Genomic DNA, 19,995 nt, shown 5'->3' on the forward strand with positions numbered 1-19,995 from the left:
GTTTTTGGCTGCGACGCCCTCCTGCAACCCTTGCATGGGCCAGAACTAAGCACCCCTTGGACCAGATCCGGCCCGTGGCAGTGGTGGGATTCAGCCGATTCTCTCTGGATTGCACGAACTGCTAGCGGCGACTGTGGGAGGCTCTGTCCACCCGCCCGCATGTAATCATTGAGTGAATCACTGCAGTGGTTAATTTAGTAACACAGTCGTTAAGTGACCCTGACTTCTGAACTTATTTGGCTTGTCAGAAGGTCGCAAAATGGGATTGCATGACCCCTGGACACTGCAACCGCCTGTCGTGTCCCACTCCTCCGCTGACGGCCGGGTCAGGGAAATCCGAATCAGGCGTGCCTCTGCAGCTCTGCCAAAGTCCTAGCAAAGTCCTCAGGGCAGGCAGGAGACCAGAAAGTGACTTCAGCAAGATATGTTTAGACTTTGCCTGACTCAGAGAATGCCAGAAAGCTGGTCCTTTATATAGGCCATGGGGTGTGGCTCCATGACTCAGCACTTATCCAGGCCTGCCCCTCCCTTCCTTCTGACGCCGCCGCCTATCAATTCTTCTGAAGCGAGGGTCACTCCAATCGGCAGCTGTTGGTAATAGACCTTCCTCAGGCTCACATGCTGTGGAGGAGGGGTAAGGGTCTAGTTGCTCCGTTTGCCTGGGCATGGAGCCAGAGCTGGGGGCTGGAGATACTCGCTCCTCTTCAGCCTGTCTGGGCATGGAGCCAGGGCTGGGGCCAGGAGGCATGCTAGGACATTCTTCAGCATTCGGAAGCAGATAAGTAGACCCCGGCTGTGGTGGTGAGATCGGATGAGACACAACACCGCCATAAATATTAGCCAGCTGCCAAGCATCTGAATTTTGACCATGGGGACCAATGATGGTATTCAGCTGGTTCTATCCGGTTCAGACAAACTGGTAGGGGTGACTGCGGAATTCCCCGCCCACCAGTGCGGATGTCATGACATCCCATTTTTCCACTTTTTCGAGGCTCTGCACATGCGCAGAATATTTCGGGGCCCTGCACATGCGCACATTTGCGAACCAATAAGGAAGGTAAGTGAACACCACCTCTGATGGGGACGCTGTAACAGTCGTAAGCGGCGACTGAAAAACAGTCCTTCATCACTTTTTTCATTGCCACTTGTCACTTCGAATGGTCACTAAACGAACGGTTGTAAGTCGAGGACTGCAACGTACTGTCGTTTTTTTTTTCCATGCCTGTCTTGAGCTTGAAGCAGCTGAACACTTTGAGCAGCAGCTAAGATGTTCTCCGGCAAAGTTTTGTCTTCGAAGCCGAAAGTAGGGCACCGATAGGACAACACCCTCTTTGTGTTCTCTCCCTTAATTGCTTCTGTTTGTTGTATCGAGATTAAAGAGGAATTCAGGACACACTTTTAACATCCCTGCAGTGTTCTCCCGATTTTGGAAGGTGTTCCCTTCCACGTCTCGCTAGCCAAGGGCTTGCAGAGACTCATTTCTCATTACTGTGTCAGCAGAGCGATTCTCTCTGACACATTCAGGTAAGCGGTAGGAGCCAAACACACATCCACGCTTGCGCTATATCTTGGCAGTGTGGCTGAGCCAGCAAATCTGGAATTCGAAGGAGTTCATTAAGCCCCAACTGCAGGGGTGAAATATACTTTCTTTCCCAACCGGTTCGGAAGTGCACACGCCGCCTGCGTGCGTGGACCCTCTGCGCATGCGGAGAGGTTACTTCCTGGTTTTAATGACGACCGAGAGGGTGGGCGGAGCCTCGCACCGCCATTGCTACCGGTTTGGCCGAACTAGTCCGAACGGGAGCAACTAGTCCCACCAGGCCCAAGGTTGACTCAGCTTTCCATCCTTTATAAGGTAGGTAAAATGAGGACCCAGATTGTTGGGGGGGCAATAAGTTGACTTTGTATATAAAATATACAGATAGAATGAGACTATTGCCTTACACAATGTAAGCCGCCCTGAGTCTTCGGAGAAGGGCGGGATATAAATGTAAATAAATAAATAAATTTCACCCCTGCCCAACTGGCTTCTTACTTTGGCTGTTCCCGAGTGCCTCAACACCCAAGCATTAAATGTCATGCCGCTTCGCGCAAAAGCCAAATTCAGCTGGGGTCGGACTGAAATTAAAACACGGCAGCGGCGAGTATGTTCCTTGCATGCAAAGCAGGGGATATGAGTCATGACTTCAAGGGGGGGTGGGGGGAATTGTGTTTATTCCCTTCCTTGCCTCCATTCAGATGCCGCCTTTTTTCTAGGCAAATTTCCGATTAGGACAGGGGTGTCAAACTCGATTTCATTGAGGGATGCATCAGGGCAGGGGTGGTATTGACTTACCTTAGATACCCATTTGCAAATGTGAGTGTGCGCGTGACACCTCTGCACTTGTGCAGGACCTCCTACATATGCGTAGAGCATCAAAAACGAGATGTGATGACGTCTGGGCAGGTGGGCGGAGCCTCCCACAGCTGCCGCTACTGGTTCGTCCAAACTGGATAGAACCGGCTGAATACCACCACTGAATCAGGGTTGTGTTTGACCTTGGGGGCTGGGGTGGGTGTGGCTAGCTCAATGTCACTCTTGACACCTGTGACACCTGTGGTAGCCCAAGCGCTCTGCCAATGAAAACGGGCTCCCAAGCTCCGTTTTCGGCTGCGACGGCCTCCTGCAACACTCTGCCAGCAAAAATGGAGCTCGGCAGGAGTATCATTGGCCAGTCCTTCACTGTTTCTAAGTTGGCACTGCAGGCCAGATCTAAACACCCTGCAGGATGGATCCAGCCCACAGGCCTTGAGTTTGACACCACCGGATTAGGTTAGAAGACAAAATGTAGGCCAGGTTTTCACAAGCTGGCATTTCCCCTCATCGTTTGAGAAATGCCCACAATCCCCTGCTCTTTGGCTCGGCTTTTTACATTTATTGGCGGTTCATCCAACCCACTGGACGTACTTCAGGTTCCCCTACTCCTTGGCTCCCCTGTTCCCCTGCTCTTTGGCTTGGATTTTTACATTTATTGGTGGTTCATCCAACCCATTGGACGTACATCAGGTTGAGGAAATGCGTAGACCAAGGGTCCTTATGCTCTGTGAGGGAGACTCAATAACTTTTCTTGCTCTGCAGGTGGTTGTTGCTCTGTCCGGTTTCCCTGCGTGTGTTTTGAATCTCAGCAAAAAGAGGGGAAAAAACTTAAGTAAATTTAGTCTGGATACTCAGAACAAAGTCTTGTTTGGTGTGAGTTCTCTGTGAACACTGGATACATGCAACAACACACACACACGTGTGCGCCCTGCACTTACCTGCATCCAAAACGGGCTGTGTGGGGACTCCTGGGAGGAGCAGGATGGGGTGGGCAGGACCAGCCAGGACTGGGATTTGGAGGTTCTCCAAACTGCACAGAATCTTAGCTAGAGGTTTTCCCGAACCCCTGAGAACTTCCAGCAGCCAACCCTTGTAGATAACATCATCAGCGCTAGTATGTAGTGGGGTTTGCTGGTAATGAAATGTCAGCTAGAAGACAAGCAAGCTCAGAGAGCATCAAGGACCCCACAGATCTTCCACCCTTTAAAATGAGGCAAGACTCCCTTCACAACTGTCTCGCTTAGCAGCAGAAATTTTTATCTCCATTGTTGTCGTAAGTTGAGGACTAGCTGTATAGCTAGCTATCTGTTAGACGACGTAACTCCCAAGCAACAGAAAAGCAATGTTGAAAACCAAGTTTAACCTTTATTTTAAAAAAACCACAAATGTTCCCGGTAACCGCAGCACATTCCTACAGCTGCACAAGCAACCTCTCCGAGTCCCACAAGCTTCACACCACCCCAATGCTTATGAGAAAATAGTTCTTGAAAGTTTAGGGGAAGTTAAGAGAAAAGGAAATCATTGCGGAGAAAATCTATGTGGACATCACGACTCAACATCAACTGGATGGCTCATAATCGATTCATCAGTTGCACAGAAACAAATATGCGTTTAATTGTGGGTTTTCTCCCTTGTGCTGATACACACAAATAGATATGCAGAGAAAAAGAGATAGAGGCAGAGAGGCAGAGAGAGACAGACTAGACAGAGAGAGAGAGGCAGACAGAGACAGAGACACAGAGACAGACTAGAAAGAGAGAGGCAGAGAGAGAGAGACAGAGACAAAGAGACCCAGAGAGACAGACTAGAGAGGCAGAGAGAGAGAGACAGAGAGACAGAGGCAGAGAGACAGACTAGAGAGAGAGAGAGACAGAGAGAGACAGAGACAGAGAGACAGATTAGAAAGAGAGAGGCAGACAGAGAGAGACACGGAGAGAGACAGACAAGAGACACAGAGAGAGAGACAGCTAGACAGAGACAGAGAGAAAGAGAGACCCAGAGAGACAGAGAGATAAAGAGAGAGAGAGAAACACACACAGAGAGAGAGACACACAGAGAGAGAGAGATAGACAGGGATTATTGAAGTCAAAAGGTAACATATGGACTGCAGGCTCACCTCTTTGTTTAAAAATAAAAAGAGGAGATTCTCCTTTGAAAGACACTCAACTGATTTCGTGAACACAACCTTATAGTTTTCTCAGCTTGTCTGTCTTTCGGGCTGTTTTTCTATCTCCAGGTAGTCCTCAACTTAAAAGCACAATTGGGACCCGAATTTCTATTGCTAAGCCAGGTGTTGGTGAAGTGTGCGATGCCCAATTTTAAGACCTTGGTTGTGAAGTGAATCCCTGCAGTTCTTAAATGAGGCATGCGGTTGCTAAGTGAATCTTCCCTTGTTAGCTTTGCTGGTCGGAAGCTGGCTGGGAAGATCACAGATGGCAATCACGTGACCCTGGGATGCTGCCATGTTCATAAATGCGAAGACCTTTCAGTGCCATTGTAATTTTGGCTGTCGAAAAACGAATGGCCATAAATCAAGGACTACTTCTGTCTGTCTTTCTCTCTCTCTCTATTTATCTGAAGATAAATGTAAAGGTTTCCCCCAGGGTTAAAAATGTACTTACCTGTCCTACCTATCATCTGTGCATGCGCAAAGCCTTCTGCACGTGCGCAGATGGTCAAAATCGGGATGTGATGACATCCCAGTTGTGGGGGGCAGAGCCTCCCGCCACCACCGCTACCGGCTCTAAGAACCACCTGCCGCCAGCGCTACCGGCTTCCGCGAGCCGGATAGAGCTGGGAGCATTTCACTGCTGGTTTCCCCTCTCCAGTCATGTCCGAATCTAGGGAGCAGTGCTCATTTCTGTTTCTTAGCCGAGGGAGTCAGCGTTATCCAAAGACACTTCCATGGTCACGTGGCCAGCATGACTATATGCCAAGGCACACACTTCCCTCCAAAGTGGTACCTGTTTATCTACTCACATTTGCATGCTTTTGAACTGCTAGGTGAGCAGCTGGGGCAAGTAATGGGAGCTCACCCTCTCACTCAGCACTTGGGTCTTGAACCTGGGCATCTTTAACCACTGAGCAATCGCATCTCCCTCCCTCCCCACCTCCTCCCTCCCTCCCTATATGTGTGTGTGTGTGTATGTGTGTATATATATATATATATACCTCCCCCTCATCTGACTATCTGTCTGTCTGTCTGATCATCTCTTTAGCCATCTATTTTCAATCATTCATTCATTCATTTGCTCCACACCTTGCCACAAAATGTCTCTGCCTGCCTGCTTGCCTGTCCATCTCCTTCCCTATCTTTACTATAGACATGGAATCAGGGGTGAAATGTAAAATTTGTTACTACCGGTTCTGTGGGCGTGGCTCAGTGGTGGTGGGGGTAATGTGACTGGGTGGGCATGGCCAATTTTTTTTTAACTTTTAAAAGCATTTTTTCTACAACCTGTTTGGCTGAAGAGGTTGTAAAAAAATGCTTTTAAAAGCCTGTGATGATCAGGCAACTCAGCTGGGATTGCCGGAGGAAAAAAAAGTTTTTAAAGGATTCTGACGATCCCAGCTGAGTTGCCTGACCATCAGAACCTTTTTAAAGCATTTTTTAACAACCTCTTTGGTCGAAGAGCTTGTAGAAAACATGCTTTTAAAGGGTTCTGACAATCCCAGCTGAGCCACGTGATCATCAGAAGCTTTTTTTAACTTTTAACTTTTAAAATACTTTTAAAATTAAAAAAAAAAACTCTGATGATCGCGCAGCTCAGCTGGGGTGGGGGGTGGGGGGCGGCAGGGATTTTTGCTAGTGGTTCTCCGAACCACTCACCGCCATCGCTACCAGATCAGGCGATCCAGTCCGAACCGGGAGCATTTCACCCCTGCATGGAATTCTCTGGAGATCTCCCATCCCAAATCCAAACCAATTTTTAGGGTTTTTTTTTGGCCCAGATAAGGTTAGCCTGGTATCGTCATGTATTAAAACTCTTGTTTAGTTTCAGGATATTTTCTTTTGCTCTAAAACATGCTTACCTGATGCAAAACTGTACCTGCTGAAAGGATATTCTAAAACCAGAGCGATTTCCAAAACTCCGGACAATTAACCCTAGATAAAACTAGCTGGAGCTGTGATTCTAACATTCACTTCATTTGGGGGATTTTATTCTGTTTACTCTGAACTCTCATTTTAAATTCAGACCACAAAGTTGGGGAGTGGGAATTATTGCAAGGCCCCTGCTCTCTCTTCATGACAATTTTTTTTGGGGGGAAAAAAATATTTCCTCTTTGTGGAGCTAACTCCGTTGCCCTTTAATTTAGAAAAGCCATCCAATTTCTATAAGCTTTCTGTGGCTTGCAGGTAAGATGGCTGTATAGGTCACGGGGCTGAATTTTATAGCAAATTCTAGATTCTTGCAATGAAGCTGCCCTCCAGTACGTGATCCAGAGCCAGATGAATATTTTTCTTTGCGGCCTAAATATCTTAGATTTGATTAGGCTGTGTAATAAAGGAGGAACCACATATGAGAATTAAGGCTTAGTAGATAAGAATTAAGCATGCTGAAAACAGGAACCCACCCCTCCCCCTGTTTCAATACTGTCTCCACGTTACACACAGACCAGAGGTGGGTTTCAGCAGGTTCTGACAAGTTCTGTAGAACCGGTAGTGGAAATTTTGAGTAGTTCAGAGAACCGGTAGTAAAAATTCTGGCTGGCCCTGACCCCATCTATTCTCTGCCTCCCAAGTCCCAGCTGATTGGAAGGAAATGGGGATTTTGCAGTACCCTTCCCCTGGAGTGGGGAGGAAATGGAGATTTTACAGTATTTTTTAGTGTCAAATTCTGGTCCGTAAGTTTCATCCCGTTGATGCTACATTAATAACCGTCAGACTGAATTTTGGCCTCTTCTCATTGGAATCATCTGTCTGGGTAGTTTAAGAATTTCTGGCTGTTTAGAATAGAATAAAATTCTTTATTGGCCAAGTGTGATTGGGCACACAAGGAATTCGCCTTCGGTGCATATGTGTACATAAAAAGACAAGATACATTTGTCAAGAACTATAAGGTACAACACTTAATGATAGTCATAGGGAACAAATAAGCAATCAAATCATAATAGGAAACAGTTAATATAATCGTAAGGATATCAGCAACAAGGTTACAGTCATACAGTCATAAGTGGAAGGAGATGAGTGATAGGAACGATGAGAAGATTAATAGTAATGCAGACTTAGTAGTTTGATAGTGTTGAGGGAATTAATTGTTTAGCAAAGTGATGGCATTTGGGAAAAAACTGTTCTTGTGTCTAGTTGTTCTGGTGTGCAGTGCTCTATAGCGTCGTTTTGACAGTAAGAGTTGAATCAGTTTATGTCCAGGATGTGAGGGGTCTCTAAATATTTTCACAGTCCTCTTTTTGACTCGTGCAGTATACAGGTCCTCAATGGAAGGCAGGTTGGTAGCAATTATTTTTTCTGCAGTTCTAATGATCCTCTGAAGTCTGTGTCTTTCTTGTTGGGTTGCAGAACCAAACCAGACAGTTATAGAGGTGCAAATGACAGACTCAATAATTCCTCTGTATAACTGGATCAGCAGCTCCTTGGGCAGTTTGAGCTTCCTGAGTTGGCGCATCAGTGTCTTTCTTGTTGGGTTGCAGAGCCAAACCAGACAGTTATAGAGGATTTCATTTTGCACCTATCCTTGATGTGACATCGAGGTCTGCTGTGGCTCTAAAATATCAGCCTTCTGCAAATGGTTACCCTTCAGATATGTTGGGGATTGTTCTCAAGGCCTCCCAACTCAGCTGGGGAGATTGAAGACTCGAAACCGAAATGCTGGGCTCAATTTTGGTCGTAAGTCAAGGACCACCTGTTCTTTTGTGTTCTTTTCAAACGCACAAGCCCACGTGAAACAAAAAAAAAGTTTCAGAGACATGAAATTAATCCTAGGCTTACTGGATAAGTCGTGAACATTTTAATTGAATTTAACTTAGTCAAAAGTTAACCAAATATGTGGGAGTCCAGACTGCTGACAAGTTGTACATTCTCTGATGAGTTTGAACGGGAGAGGCTGAGGTCCTTTTATCCAGGACTGAAGTTCTGCAATCACACTACATCAGGGGTGTCAAAGTCGATTTCATTGAAGGTCAGATCAGGGTTGTGTTTGACCTCAGGGTGGCGGAGTGGCTGTGGCCAGGGTGGGCGTGGCCACCTCAGCGTCACTTGTCTTGGGGGCATCTGTGGAGGCCCAAGCGCTCTGCTAGCGAAAATGGGCTCCCGAGCTCCATTTTGGGCTATGACAGCCTCCTGCAACCCTCTGCCAGCGAAAATGGAGCTCGGGGGGACCCTCCTGACCTCCATTTTCTCTGGCAGAGGCACCGCGGGCCAGTCCTTTGCTATTTCCAGGGTGACCCCGCGGGCCAGATCTAAGCACCCCATGGGCCAAATCTGGCCCCTGGGCCTTGAGTTTGACACCCCTGCACTAGATTGTCTCCAAACTATGTGTTGTGACCCAGGTTCCCGGACTCCTGGAAGAGGAGGATTCAGAGAGTGAGGAGGAGGAGCTGGCAAGGCCTGCTTCCCCTGGGCCCTCTCCCTCCCTGGCACCCACCCAGGAGGAGGAGGAGGGGCTGGCAAGGCCTGATTCCCCCAGGCCTTCTGATTTGGCAACGCCCCAAGAACAATCTTGGCTTGATGCGAGACTGCGCAGACATGACCGGCGCACGCAGCAGAGGAGGCATTGGGACAAGGTCAAAGAATGATGAGTCATGGAGTGACACCCACAGGGGCTATAAAGCAGGAGGCGGAGCTTCCTAGCTTTTTGTCTTGGACAAAGCGGTGAATTTGCGCGGGCATACTGTTTCAATGGAGGGAAGAATATATTCGTGAGTGACTCTTGCCTTATCTATAATTTCCTAGTTATCTCCAGAGACTTGGCAGGCGCGTGGGTAGACGTGGCCAGAACATCTCTGTGCCAGAAGGAATCCAGCCAAATGTAAATAAACTTGAAAAGAAGGCCTTTGACTGACTTTTTGTTGGGAGTATTGGGAGAGGGAAACAGAACACTATGCTACATATAGACATAATTATCTGAAGGATTATATGATAACATGTTCCAGGAGCAGATGATAAGGAATTAACCTCCGTGAACTCAGCTTGCTGAAACTTCAGCGACCGGCATAGATGAAACTCTTCTGCTAACAACTGCCAACCTGTCTCTCGCACAGCAGACAGGGTACATATAATCTAATTTATCTCCTCCGTGCCATAGCCATATGATTTCTTCATACTGGGAGAGGCTCATGCCAGTTAAAAATACAATATGGGATGGATTAGGCAAAATATACGATCTACTTACCCGAGACTGAGGTTTCATAGAGAAGGAAGGCCTTTCTCAATGCTTCACTGAAAGTCAGTTTGGTTTAGTGGTTAAGGCCAGTGGTGGTATTCAGCCGGATTTATCCAGTTTGGGCAAACTGGTATCGGCGGCGTCAGGAGGCTCTGCCCACCCACCCGCATGTCATCATATCCCGTTTTTTATGCTCTGCGCACACATGGAAGGTCCTGCGCATGCGCAGAATGTCCTGTGCGCACGCTCACATTTGCGAACCAGTAATGAAGATAAGAGTGGGACGCAGTGGCTCAGTTGGCTAAGACTCTGAGCTTGTCAATCGAAAGGTCGGCAGTTCAGTAGTTCGAATCCCTAGTGCCGCGTAACAGGGTGAGCTCCCGCTACGTGTCTCAGCTTCTACCAACCTAGCAGTTCGAAAGCACGTAAAAATGCAAGTAGAAAAATAGGGACCACCTTTGGTGGGAAGGTAACAGCATTCTGTGTGTCTTTGACGTTGAGTCATGCCAGCCACATGACCATGGAGATGTCTTCAGACAGCGCTGGCTCTTTGGCTTTGAAACGGAGGTGAGCACCACCCCCTAGAGTTGGGAACAACTAGCACATAAGTGCGAGGTACCTTTACCTTTAATGAAGGTAAGTGTATACCACCCCTGGTTAAGCCACCAGGCAAGAAAGCAAGAGAGAGGGAGTTCACCTTAGCCCTGAAATATAGCTTTGCAGGATCCAAAAATTACAGGAAACAGGATCCCATCGTTCCTCAGCACTATGCGTACTGATGAAACTCAGAGTCCAGCCACATCTGGATAGCCACATGTTCCCTGCAGAGCAACAAAGTATTTTCGTAACAGAACTGTAAAAAGATCAGCCTTTCACTTCAGAACGGAGCGCTTCCTTCTTGTCCTCAAGTTTCCCATACAGTGAATTTAAAAAAAACCAAAAACCAAAAACTTTTCCAAAGTTGTCAAAAGACATTAAACTACACGTTATAACGTCGTCCAGTTAAATTCTCCCTCCTGAAAAAAAAAAAGAGAGAGAGAGAGAGAAAGATTTGGACAATTAACAATTTAATGCATCGGTCATATTTGAAACCCCTCGGGGGTCTTCTTTGAAGAGTTTGCAGTTGATCTATAAGGCTTCCCTTCCCATTTTATTGCCGTCCTTTATCAAGGGAGCATTATTTATGTGTTATGATACTCATTTGGTTCTAGTTGTTAAAAGAAAGGAATGTGTTAGCAAGAAAAAAATTTGCACTGAAACATGGACCCAGAGTCTGGGTTGTAATTTTAGTCATTTTTTCCTCTGCTGGTATTTATAATCTAATGGGGTACAGGTGTAATTCAGTGTTTTCTTTGGAATCGCTTTCACTTGTTCCTCGTTTCCCCCCCCCTCAAAAAAAATCCCTGCTGAAAAGAATAGAGAACCATACCATAAACAGCGAAATCACCTGCCTAATCATTCATTTTTGAGTACTCTGGAATAAGGAATGGATTTTTAAATCCAGGTCGTCTTGGTGTCTCTTGATTTTTGGGACGCAATCCAATCCAGATTCATGAGATCACTTCAATAAGTATTTCGCCATTACCATTTTGTCTGTCAAGTGTGGAAATCGGGAAACCCAGGCAGTTCAAATGAATATCAGGATTTGTTGCAAACCGAAGGTCTCTAAAACAGGGGTGTCAAACTCAATTTCATTGAGGGCCGCATCAGGGCTGTGGTTGATCTCGGACAGGGGGGGCATGGATAACTGGGTGGGTGTGGCCAAGTGGGTGGGCGTGGCCAGCTTGATGTCACTCCCCAAACTGCTGCCATGTTTCCTCTTTGCATTGGGTAGACCAGGTTGAAGCTACGTTGGCTTGATCTTTCCTCTCCACACTGGGTAGATCAGGATAGACCTGTGGGCCAGATCCGACCACATCATGGGACGCATCCAGACCACGGGCCTTGAGTTTGACACCCCTGCTCTAAAAGAACCACAACTACAAAGCCAATAGGTGGTAGATAAGAGTCAGTCGGATTCAAGTTGGGCTGGACTTAGGTCTCTTGTGGGTATGAAGGAACTCAGGACTGATGACATGTTTGATCCCTCCCTCAAGCTCAGCCTGATCATCTCCTACTACACAGTCATGTGGAATGGAGACACAGTAATGGACAGCATAGTGAGGGATGTAGGCATTTTAGAAAACCTGCATTCCATAAAAAATACATCATTCCATGGGGGAAGACCATAGCTTTATTCTGAAAAATGTACGGTATTGGCTTGGCTTTGCCAAGGGGCATTAACTAAACCTTTTTCTAGAATACTAACAATAGCATCTAGACTTAAAGACCGCTCCGTAGTGCTTTACAGCACTCTCTGAATGACTTACAAACATCAGCATATTGCCCCCAATAATATGGGTCCTCATTTTACTGACCTTGGAAGGATAGAACAACCTTGAGTCAGTCAGGATTGAACTCCTGGTAGTGGGCAGAGTTTGCCTACAGTGCTGCAGTCTAACCACTGAGCTACCATAGTACTGCTGCTAGTGAGACTAGGAAGGCCTGGGGCAACCTTGTTCAATGACCTTGACTTGATAAGAAAACTACAGATGTTCACTTGCCTCAGTGAACTATGATGAATTGAACTGAAGAGTTGAGTTGAATTGGATTGAATTGAATTGAATTGAGCTGGCCAAGTCTAGACACACAAGAAATTTGTTTCCAGTGTAGAAACACTCAGTGTACACACAATGCAACAGAGAGAATAATAGTAATAATAATCATAATACCTATAAAAGGGAGAAGTAAAGAAGATACTAAGAAGGATAAATAATAATCCTACAGCTATACTATATGAGTAAATATAGACATAGACATTAGACTGAGCTGCGAAAATTAAGCGTTCAGCAGAGTGATGGCACGAGGGGAAAAACTGTCTCTGCGTCTAGTTGTTTTGCCCTACAGCGCCATCCCGAGGGGAGGAGTTGAAAAATTTATGTCCTGGATGTGAGGGGTCTGCAGATGTTTTCTCAGCCCTCTTTCCAACCTGTGGAATATTCAGGTCTTCTATGGAAGGCAAGCTGGTTGCAATTGTTCTTTCTGCAGTTTTAACCAGTGGTGGATTTCTATCGGTTCGCCCCGGTTCAGGAGAACTGGTAGCAGCGGCGGCAGGAGGCTCCACCCACCTGCCCGGACATCATCACAAATTCTCTACGCATGCACAGAAGCACCGCACATGTGCAAAGCAAACACACATGGGCATAGGCTCACAGTTCCGAACCAGCAGTGAAGATAAGTGAAACCCACTATTGGTTTTAACTATCCATTGGAGTTTGTACTTGTCCTGGTTTGGTTGCTGTCCCAAACCAGACAGATATATGAGAATACATCTTTACAGTCTTTCATGTAATCTAATACTTGCAAGTGAAATTGAAGGTTTATCAATTTCTGCATCAGCCTTCCCTACCTAGAAGCCTTCTGACAACATAGTGTAATATATCTGGTAGATGCCTTTTGAAGGACAGCTGTTCTACAAAATATGAGTCATGCAAAAAAAAAAAAATTACACATACTAGAGCACTAAAATGCTTCTTTCCTTATTTGGCAAGCCTGGACTTAGCACCAAGGCAATTCCTCAGGAGGCTCCCTAGTTTACTTTGTTTAAAAAAAAAAAAGCAGTCCTGAACATCCTGGCAAAGCTCTTTGTTATCACATTAGGATAAATGCCAAGCCGTCTTTTGTTGCTGATGAAACAGCTGGTCTCTTCTGAAACTGAAGACATTAATGGAAAGACTGGCAGAACTAGTTAAGCTGCTTCGGAGACAATCCTAAACAATCTAACGTTGGGAGTTCGTACGACGACTAACTTCAAATTCAGAACCCGTCTGTGAAACTGACTTTTTGAATTTCTTAGTTAGTAGCCCCTTACTTAGAGACACACACACCCCTCATTAAGCCATCCAGATGCTGAACTCCAGGTCTCGCCATCCGAGCCAATGGTGTGGAATGATGATCTTGAAGGCTACACGTGTTAGAAATGAAACTGCTGAGTCAGGAAACGGTATGTTGGAGAACTGGAGAGCTGGAGAGAAGCAGCAAGTCAGAGTGTGCACCAGTGGTGGGTTTCTACCGGTTCGCACCGGTTCAGGTGAACCGGTAGTGGCTGCGGCAGGAGGTTCTGCCCACCTACCCGGATATCATTACGGACGCTCTGCGCATGTGCAGAAGCACTGTGCATGAGCGAAGCGAGCACGTGCACACGCTCACTCACAGTTCCAAACCAGTAGCGAAGGTACTTGGAACCCACTACTGGTGTGCACAGTTCTATCACGAGTACAGCAAGTACAGTCAACAGTGGTTTGTATCAAATAGTGGTCTTTATCTACAATAGGAATATAGGAATACTATACATAAACATATGGGATGCGTAGCTCAGTTGGCTAAGACTCTGAGCTTGTCGATCGAAAGGTTGGCAGTTCAGCGGTTCGAATCCCTAGTGCCATGTAACGGGGTGAGCTCCCTTTACTTGTCCCAGCTTCTGCCAACCTAGCAGTTTGAAAGCAGGTAAAAAATGCAAGTAGAAAAATAGGGACCACCTTTGGTGGGAAGGGAACAGTGTTTCGTGCACCTTTGGCGTTGAGTCATGCCAGCCACATGACCACGGAGATGTCTTCGGACAGCGCTGGCTCTTTGGCTTTGAAACGGAGATGAGCGCCGCCCCCTAGAGTCGGGAATGACTAGCACATATGTGCGAGGGGAACCTTTACCTTATACATAAATATGCTACAAGCAGTATTTAAACAAACAGCAATTACAGCAGGGAAGAAACTCGACAAACAGACCGAACACTCTAGCAGGCTGTTAAAGGGATAACAGCCAAAAAAAACCCCACTGACTCATTCCCCTCATTGCATCAGCTGGTCAGCTCTTAAATTATCACCTTGACATAGTATATGGTCCATCACATTTAGCAGGAGATAAACGATGCAGGAACTGCTGGAAAACTCCCAACCAGGCAAGGAGGAGTAATCCAAGCCAGGAGGTAGACTAGAGTTGTTGAACAGATGCAAGAGAACAAGGACCGACCCCATCTTAACTTCCATGAAACCATATCTACCTGTTCCCAAGGGAAGGTGAACAGTCTAGGGAGATTCTTGTACTGTAGGCAGAATACAATAAAGTAGTCAATTTGAACACTTCACCTGCTGATCTGGTTGCTTAGGCCTGGCAGACTGTCTATTAAAGAGTTCCACCTGAGAGAACCCAGGGGACAAGCCCTTTAGAACACCATCCCCCTTGAGGATAAGATTAGCTCCAACCTTTATATTATGCCTAAAACCAAGTATGACAAATGGTAATTTTGTCAAAATAAACCTTACATTGTTTCACACCTATAGACAAAACCTTGTAGACTGAAGGCCCTACTATCTGCATCTATCTGCGCGAGTAGTAATGGGAGCCGCTCGAGGCTCCCACGTACCACCACTGCTCCGTAGTCTGCACTGGCTTCCTGTGGTCTTTCGGGTGCGCTTCAAGATTCTGGTTACCACCTTTAAAGTGCTCCATGGCTTAGGACCCGGGTACTTACGAGACCACCTGCTGTTACCGTATGCCTCCCACCGACCCGTATGCTCTCACAGAGAGGGTCTCCTCAGGGTGCCGTCCGCCAAACAATGTCGGCTGGCGGCCCCCAGGAGTAGGGCCTTCTCTGTGGGAGCATCGACGCTCTGGAATGAACTCCCCCCTGGCCTACGTCAAGTGCCTGATCTTCGGACCTTCCGTCGTGAGCTAAAAACATATTTATTTACTCAAGCGGGACTGGCATAATAGTTTGATTTTATATTGGGGTTTTATTAATATTTTAAATTTTAAATTCATTTTTAACTATCAGCCGTTTAGTAATTGCTATATTTTAATTCCTTTTAATTGTATATATCTTGTATTTTATTTCTGGCTGTACACCGCCCTGAGTCCTTCGGGAGAAGGGCGGTATAAAAATTTAATAAAATAAATAAAAATAAAAAATAAATAAAATCTACCATATACTCTGAACTATTAAGGAGGGGCTGTCTTCAGCCTCTTTCTCTCACACAAAATATCTGAGGCTGAGTTGCCTCTTACGCCACTGAAATGCGTCCCACTCCGTCCTGCAGATCCACCTCCTCATTGCATCCCATCACATCTTGTGACTTTCCAAAAATCCCTTCCAATGTGGTTCCCCACCCCCACCCCAAACAGGCCTAAGGATACCTTAGCAAGTGGGACCTCTTGTGTTGGCCACATCACATTCTGTAACATTCTGATGCAATTCCTTCTTGCAATTTCATTTTTTTAAAGTAAATCTAACTGTTTTCAGTGGTCTCCATAGACTTTTTTTTTAAATTGTTGGTTTTATTGTACCCCACCAGAGGCCCTTTGGGTGAGATGGGCAGCCATGCAAATTTGATAAGCGCATTGATTCATTACACTTAATTGCTTCTCAGGACCTTGAAAAGACAGGAAATATCCATTGATTTGGAAAGGTGGGAGGAAAAGATCGTAAATATATGTTTAGGCTTTGATTATAAGGGATGTGGTGGCTCAGTGGCTAAGACGCTGGGCTTGTTGATTGAAAGGTTGGCAGTTCAGCGGTTCGAATCCCTAGTGCCGCGTAACAGGATGAGCTCCTATTACCTGTCACAGCTTCTGCCAACCTCGCAGTTCGAAAGCACGTAAAAAATGCAAGTAGAAAAATACGGACCACTTTCGGTGGGAAGGTAACAGCATTCCGTGCGCCTTTGGCGTTGAGTCATGCTGGCCACATGACCACGGAGACGTCTTCGGACAGCGCTGGCTCTTCGGCTTTGAAACGGAGATGAGCATCGCCCTCTAGAGTCGGGAACGACTAGCACATATGTGCGGGGGAACCTTTACCTTTACCTTTAATTGTTTTCAGTGGTCTCCATAGAACTTTTTTAATTGTTGGTTTTATTGCACCCCATCAGAGGCCCTTTGAGTGAGATGGGCAGCCATGCAAATTTGATAAGCACATTGATGCATTACTCTTAATTGCTTCTCATGACCTTGAAAAGATAGGAAATATCCATTGATTTGGAAAGGTGAGAGAAAAATACGTTAAATATATGTTTAGGCTTTGATTGCCGAGGACTACCATACGAAAGGAAGGTCTTTCTGAATATATCCTCGTTCTTGTCAGCAAGAAAACCCAAGGCCAATTCAGTGAGCAAGCCTTCTGTCAGGAAGCAAATCCCTCAAAGCCTGCAATGAGGCCTAGAAATATTTTGCCAGTTTTTGTGAAAAAAACAACAACAAAACACCTCACTAGGCATCAGTCTACCTAATGCGATGGATTCTAATCAAGAACCAAATTACAGATATCTCCAGGTAGCAGCATCCATAATATGCTATGCTGACATCGAAATGACATAATATCATGGCATCATTACGCAAAGGTTCCTTCGTAGTACTTACATCATAACGTCTTGACACAAGTACGCAAGTCACATTTATTTATTTATTTATTTATTTATTTATTTATTTATTTATTTATTTATTTATTTATTTATTTGTCACACAGTATATATAAGCATTAGCATGAAATAACTATACAATATATAAGCATATATATGAGTACGAGTATTTAATAACTATATTAATTGGATATAACGAAAGGAAACAATAGGACAGGAACAGTAGGTACCTTTATGCATGTGCAATATCTCCAGGACTCCAGTCTTTCCTCATTTGCCAGTATATTATAAATGTATGTTTGTTTGTTTGTTTGTTTGTTTGTTTGTTTATAAAATTTATTGGCTGCCCACAGGGGTAGTATTCAAAAATTTTAGTAACCGGTTTTCTGCCTGATTGCTGGGTGGGCGTGGCCATGGTGGGCGTGGCCTACTTGCCCTCCTGCACCATGGTGGAAGGTCGTTTTCACTCTCCACAAATTCCGATGCTTTCCTCAAGCCTCCAGGAGGGCAAAAACAGGCTCCAGGGACCCTCCAGAGTCCAGAAATGTACCAGTTTCTGGACTTCAGAACTTCCAGGAAGCCCATTTTTCGCCCTCCCAGAACCTCCATGGGGATGCTGCACTTACATGGCATCCAAAACAGGTTGCATGGAGACTCCTGGGAGCGGAGTGGCAAAGTGGTTAGGGCCAGCCAGTCCTTGCAACTACCGGTTCGGCGAACCAGATATAAAATTTGCATCCGGTTCATCAAAACAGGCTGAATCCCACCCCTGGCTGCCCATCTTACCAAGGATAATTCCAGGTAGTTTAATGTAAATTCTTACATTTCCCTAGAGCAGTCTTTCTCCACTTCTCACTTCAAGGTGTGTGGACTTCAACTCCCAAAACTCAACCCAACCCAACCCAATCCAGCAATACTAGCTGGGGAATTCTGGGAGTTGAAGTCCACATATTTTAAAACCACCAAAGTTGAACAGCATTGAGAGTTTTCCCAAGGGAAGACCGCTCTGGGAGGCATTTTCCTGAGAAACCTCTGGTTATTCAACCAGTGAAATTTAATCATAGATGCTAAAGAAGTATAAATGACTCCTAATTTATAAACGCTGCTAGAAGACTAACTCACCACAAATATATGTGAACCATTTCAATATATTTCCCAACCCCTTTTCCAACTATAAAATCAAAAACATGTTTTGCCTTAGCCAACAAGTTAAAAAATATATACAGACATTGAGAAGGAAAGATGGAAAGCTAAGAATGACGGAGTTAGTAAGCCCCACATAGCTAAAAGAGTAAAGTTAGAGAACTGTGACCTAGGTCTCACAGTGTCGATGTGGAGTTGTGTGTGTTTGTGAAAGAGAAAATAAATGTACAGTACATCCGGGAGTCCTGTTAATTTTTCTCATCCCTACGATAGTTCTACCATGTGTGGCTTTTTAATGCTGGACTCTGAAGAGAAAAAAAAAAGATCTTTTCTCTCAACCCATCTCATTCAGAGATGGAAGTTCCAACTTGTACTCTAATAACAAGTTTGGGAAATGAAATAGCAGGGCAGGGAGCCAAGCAGTCAACCACAGCAGACCAAAAATGCATTGTTCTTCTGACTCTTAAGTGATGCACTTGTGCCTGTACATTACAAACACCGTTAGGGGTGGGGGGGTGGGGAGTCTTTTTATGGCTTGTAATGGCTTCTCAAGATGTTTCAAGTAATAATGTGGTAGGAGGTCCTTTTTTCCCTTTCTCCCTTCTCTCTGGGAAGACCCACTGACGTATTCCAGGGGTGTCAAACTCAAAACCCGCAGGCAGCATCTAGTCCGTGGGGGGAGCTTAGATCTGGCCTGCGGTCCCATCCTGGAAACAGCAAAGGATTGGCCCACGGTGCCTCTGGCAGCGAAAATGGAGCTTGAGAGGACCATATGCGGTGTCAAACTCGGTTTCACTGAGGGCTGCGGCGGGGTTGTGTTCGACCTCGGGGGGCTGGGAGGGCGTGGCCAGCCTCGATGTCACTCATCCGTTTTTTGGCTCCAATGGCTTGCAACCCTCTGCCAGTAAAAACGGAGATTGGGGAGGCCGCATCAGTGGTGGGTTTCAATTTTTTTTACTACCAGTTCTGTGGGTGTGGCTTGGTGGGTGTGGCAGGGGAAGGATACCGTAAAATCTCCATTCCCACCCCACTGCAGGGGAAGGATACTGCAAAATCCCCATTTCCTCCCAATCAGCTGGGACTTGAGAGGCAGAGAATAGATGGGGGCGGGGCCAGTCAGAATTTTTACTACGGGTTCTCCGAACTACTCAAAATTTCTGCTACCGGTTCTCCAGAACTGGTCCGAACCTGCTGAAACCCACCTCTGAGTTGCATGTGGCATCCCTGGGCTCCATTTTCACTGGCAGAGGGCTCCAGGAGGCTGTCACAGCCAAAAACGAAGCCTCGATGAGTGACATTGAGCTGGTTATACCCCCTGGCCACGCCACACCTCCCCAGTCCCCCGAGGTCAAACACAACCCTGATGTGGCCCTCAATGAAATCGAATTTGACACCCCTGACATATTCTGATATTTGCAGGAACGCTCATGCAGAGTTTTTGAAGGGATCCCAAAACTAAGGAAAATGGCTTGACTAGTGGACCTGCAGTAATGGAGGGGTCCACACAGTGATGGGATTCAGCCAGTTCGCACCACTTCGGGAGAACCGGTTGTTAATTTTCTGAGCAGTTTGGTGAACTGGTTGTTGGAAGAAATCATTAGGGCAGAGAACCGGTTGTTAAATTACTTGAATCCCACCACTGGGTCCACACCCCAATTTTCAAAATGAATCCTGCAGGGCAATGAAGGCGAACCGTCAGCCTTCA

The 19,995-nt window shown here is 46.0% G+C and overlaps 1 protein-coding gene across 1 annotated transcript in view; it reads left to right on the top strand.

The window, feature by feature from the left end:
• CFAP299 (cilia and flagella associated protein 299) overlaps nucleotides 1–19,995 on the top strand; it is a 349,756-nt gene that overhangs the window by 257,555 nt on the left and 72,206 nt on the right. The gene's annotated exons all lie outside the window — the stretch shown is intronic.

This window comes from Ahaetulla prasina, chromosome 8 (genome assembly GCF_028640845.1).
Source record: "Ahaetulla prasina isolate Xishuangbanna chromosome 8, ASM2864084v1, whole genome shotgun sequence".
Lineage (NCBI taxonomy): Eukaryota > Metazoa > Chordata > Lepidosauria > Squamata > Colubridae > Ahaetulla > Ahaetulla prasina.